Raw genomic sequence first — 5,092 nt, forward strand, 5'->3', positions numbered from 1 at the left:
ATGATTAAAAAAAAAAATTGTTTATAACTCTTATATTTTCAGAGATAATTCGTGAGGCATAGTTAGTCAATCACTCTGTATTATATACCAACACTTGAAAAATTAAAATTTTAATATATACATTTCAAAGTTTTATATTTTTTTCTTAGCCTTTTTGAATGAACAATTTTTCAATTTAAAGGTCACTTAATCATCAATAGCAGATTTTCTTTGAAATATTATATGGAATAAAGAAAAACTCCAAATTTATAAATAAGAAATAAAACTTGTTGTATTATCGAACAGATTAAAAGTTTTACTAAACATTTTATAAAACAAATGACAATAATTTTTTTCCTTAGTCAGAATTTTGAACTTGTTTCTAAAATGAAATCTGTATAAAAAAACAATATTTTAAAGTGGTGGTGCCCTGTTTTATATAAGCAAAAGAAAGTCATGCCATTGTTATATACCACAATTATATCTTTGTTAAAGATATTTTCCTGATGTTATACAACCATTCACACCCGACTAAATTTAAAGAGAATCACAAAGATATTTTTAGTTTTTAACACTCTGCGTAACCGAAAAAAAATTTGTTTTTCGCGAATGATAGAGTATCAAGATTCTATAAAACTATTTAAGTTGAATATTTTTACACGATTTTGTTTACGTGACAACACGTATAAAGTATGTGATATTTTAAACCACTTTTTTAAAAATGTAAGAAAAACAATTTGCCCGGATATTTATTGAAGTTATTGAATCTAAATGAGATAAAAATCAAATGGGTTAAACATCTTTTTCTAACTCAAAAAGAATTAAGAAAAAATTCAGTGCCACAGGCGTAAAAGACCCAAGTGTTACCGTCTCAGAAACCATGGGTAGCATTCGTCAGTTAATAAAAATAGAAATTTAGCTAGTTCAAATTTTAAAGTTATTTTTCTCGACTTCAAAGAAACAAAAAAATTTAAATATGTTTAACTTTTTATACTATATCAATTAGATTGATACAATATTTATGAAAATCAGTGTAATTCCCTTATAATAAAATAAAATACAAAACCAAGAATTTTAACACAAAAATAGCATATTTTTGAATACAGTAACTATTTTCATCATGAAGACAAAATAAAGTTCGAATTTTTAATATTAAAGTATATTTCATAGGCTTTAATCTAATATATATATAAAAGGGTCAGTATTTCCGGAACACTTTAAAAAGTTAATTTTTTGTGAAAAAGTTGTCATTTTGAATCCCTCCTTGTGGGCTGGTAAAGGGTTAAATTTATAAAAAAAATATACCAAACGATAGTTAAAGACATCAAACATCTACAAAAAATAAATTATATTGATTTGTTCATTTTTGAAAAAGTTTTAAGTAAAAAAAAATTTCGAAAATTTCGAAAATTAGCGATTTTTAAATTTGTAATTTTTTTGGAGGTTCCTCCATTTACGGGAACCGAGGGAAATTTTTTCAATTTTTGAGGATAATTTCTTCGACTAGATACGATTTGTGATTTTTTTACGCATCGTTGAAAGAAATCGGTTCGGTGAGAGCTGAGAAAAAGTGGTGACAAAAAAAAAAAAAAAACACATTATAGTAAAATCAATACCTTCTCAGCTTCGCATCGAAGCTAAAAATCTTTATGAGGGTATTGAAAAATAAGTTTTATCGCGAGATATCATTATGTATGCCGATTATCACGTACAGAACTCAATGCGTACTATTATTTTTTAAAAGTGTTATGAATAAAAACTGTAAAAGAACAAACTAACTTAAAAAAATATTACTTTTACATTAAAAAGTATAAAAAAAAAAATTAGCACCTTTTTGGGGTTTGATGCTATTTTAAAGTCGTCTATTTGTAAATTAAAATACCAAAGTATATATACTGTTATTTATGGTTTTAATAAATATATATATATAATGACTATACTACTGGTAGAACAAAAGTAAGTATTGTGTTAGTTAATGTTCATAATAAGTTTGTGAAATACCTTTTATATAAATCATAAAAATAATATTGGAATATTATTATTATAAGTACAAGTGATAAAAAATTTAAACTGTAATTAAAAAAATGTGATAAGATATAATATATCTTATCACATTTTTTTAATTACATATTATATATTATTTAATTACATATTATGTAATCGTTTTAATACTCTTTCGTCTTATGTAGACTAGAGTGTATTTGTTGTTGTCATCAATTTATTACATAGTTTTATCTTGTAGAAAATGCAGAATACAAATTACGCTGGTATATAATAGTTATAATATTGTGTATACGCGTACTTATATGCAATTTATAAACAAAAATAAAATNACGCGTACTTATATGCAATTTATAAACAAAAATAAAATTTTTAGCAACTCATGAGAATAAAAAATAATTTCTTCAGCAACGAAGGGATTAGCGATGAGCAGTAATCATAATTACTAAGTTTTTGAATTTATAACACGAAACAATAGTACTATAGAATCTAAGAGTTATTATCCAAATCATTCCAAGTAATATTTCTACCTCAATGTTGAACGTATTCTCTTTGTGTACCTATTGTTGCAACTCAAGTATATGATTCAACAGAAAAGTAAAAAATATTTTTGATTTCAATATATTATTGATATTAACCGAATAAAAGAGCTACATTTCATTACAGATCAATTCGCTTTAAATTAATCTCTAGTTAAAATATTTCTAATAATAAAAGAACAGAAGCATAGACAGTATGAGTTAAATTAAAGTGTGTCATGGGGATTTAAATTTTTTTATTATTTAAAATATAGGAATAACCATTGTTTCTCATAAAAAATTATTTAAGGATGAAAAAGATAATAATTGATTTTTTTTTTAATTTTTCAGGTGAGTAATTTTTAAAATCATTATTTATAACACACGTGTTAAAAACCAAATATTAAAAGTATCTTTAATAGATGGTTAATAAATGTTTTAAAAACAATTTATTAATAAAATAAATTTTAAATTCAATGCTCAGTGTATCAATGCCGTCACTATGAAAAATGTCAACGTTTATTTCGTTTATTTTCGGACAATGTATATCAATATATTTATGTTATTTCATATTTATATATAAACAACATTAACCAAATCACATTAAAACTATCAATATTCTATTAATTAATGATAAGAACAGTTTATGAATTCAGTTCGAAGACTTTTTTTAAACTGAAAGATATAATTATAGAATTAGGTTTAATGTTTATACACTTACCAATTGAATTAATGTATATGTATATATAATATTATTGATTTTTTTAAAGAAGAAAAACAAGCACAAACTGAGATTGCTTAACATCGATTCATTGAAAAAGATATTAGTGAAATTTTTCTAGGACGAATAATTTTAAAAATAAATTTTAATTATCAATTTACCTAATAGATGTTGATAGAGCTCATTGCCGTCAACTCTTAAAATATTTGCAAGGGACCTCATCCTTTATAGCTAATTTTAACTGCATAATATTATACAAAAAAAATGATTTACGAAAGTCATTATCTTATAAGTATTCATGAGCTTATTTTTAATTATCCAAACACAAAATATACATTTATTTATTATAGCTTTAATAAATAAATTGCGTTTAATTAAATTTTCAACACTAAAATTAATAGTTATTCTATGATGGTAATTTTTATAAATAGTGTTCTAATACAACTTATAGTCGTTATATAATTATGTAACGTTTCATTATAAATTACTTTTGTATGATATTTCAATTAATATTAATAATTATTAATTATGAATTAAAAATAAACAAATATTAACATGTAAGATAAAAATTTGTATTTTATTCGTACGTAAAACTAGAATAAAATGTTTAAGGGTGTAAATAGTATTTACCCTCATACTAAAAAATACTTTGTATGAAAATTAATGTAATTTTTTTAATTTGTATGGAGACTAATTCGTCAACTACCCTTTAATATTATATTCTTACCTTTACTAAATATAAGTGAATGATATTAAAATAATATAAAAACATTTTTACTATATAAGTATTAAATTTTATATATTATATATAAGTTGAATTAGGTTTGTGAGAATTTATAAATTTAACAAAGTATAAACTTACCTGTTTTATTCCAAAAAAGTGAGAGCCGATTTGAAGAAAGGTTGAATGTTTTAAACTTTAGAGTTCAAACACAAAAGTCTGTTAGTTTATACATTTGATAATTCATATTATATTTGCGGTATTGATTTTATTGATTGCAATACTCACGTATAAACGGGGAGCCGTGTCGCAAAGACAATCACCGAATGTCGACATACTGACTATCAGGATTTGATAATAAGCCGCCAGTTAACGGTTTGCGAAATTTATTGACCCCCACCTATCATAACCACCTGGCAGCTGACAATATGACATTGTTGTATTTATAAGAGTATGAAATCGTTGCCAGCATATCATGACGCCGGCCGGTTGTCAGGGTAGACGGTAATAGAAAATGAAATTCCCCCAAACAAATGTAAGCAGTATTTTTTAGTTGTATTGTATACGATACAATCAGTTAATACAATAATATTATTAGAATTCTAAATATGTATATTATAACTGCTTACATAAATATAATATCTATTATGAATTTTGTGTAGAACTAGAAATGTAGAAAATATTAAGAACAAAAATAGAAAATTATAATTAATATTTTTAATTTAATTTTTCTAAAAGTAAATTTAAAATAGAATATTAATTAAATTAAACAAGTGAAAAATTAATTCACAATATAATGTATGATAAAGAGAAGCATAGATAATTTATTAGCTTCGATGCAAATCTGAGAAGGTATTAATTTTACTATGATGTGTTTTTTTTTGTGTCACCACTTTTTCTCAGCTCTCACCGAACCGATTTCTTTCAACGATGCGTAAAAAAATCACAAATCATATGTAGTCGAAGAAATTACCCTCAAAAATTGAAAAATATTCCCCTGTTCCCCGTAAATGGGGAAAATCTCCAAAAAAATTATAAATTTAAAAATCACTAATTTTCGCCATTTTTTCAATTTTAGCTTCGATGCGAAGCTGAGAAGGTATTAATTTTACTATGATGTGTTTTTTTTTTTATTTATTTTTTTTTTTTTTT

The 5,092-nt window shown here is 23.8% G+C and overlaps 1 protein-coding gene across 1 annotated transcript in view; it reads right to left on the bottom strand.

Moving 5' to 3' along the window:
• Positions 1-4,306, bottom strand: part of LOC126909526 (uncharacterized) — a 21,234-nt gene extending 16,928 nt beyond the window's left edge. Inside the window, exons 1-2 of the mRNA XM_050691962.1 lie at positions 4,229-4,306; positions 4,082-4,136 (exon numbers count right to left, since the gene is read on the bottom strand). The gene's annotated coding sequence lies outside the window, so the exon portion shown is untranslated. The remainder of the gene's footprint in view (positions 1-4,081; positions 4,137-4,228) is intronic.
• Positions 4,307-5,092: the final 786 nt, after the last annotated feature.

The sequence above is a fragment of the Daktulosphaira vitifoliae genome, unplaced genomic scaffold, assembly GCF_025091365.1.
Source record: "Daktulosphaira vitifoliae isolate Bord-2020 unplaced genomic scaffold, ASM2509136v1 Scaffold_1, whole genome shotgun sequence".
Classification (NCBI taxonomy): Eukaryota; Metazoa; Arthropoda; class Insecta; order Hemiptera; family Phylloxeridae; genus Daktulosphaira; species Daktulosphaira vitifoliae.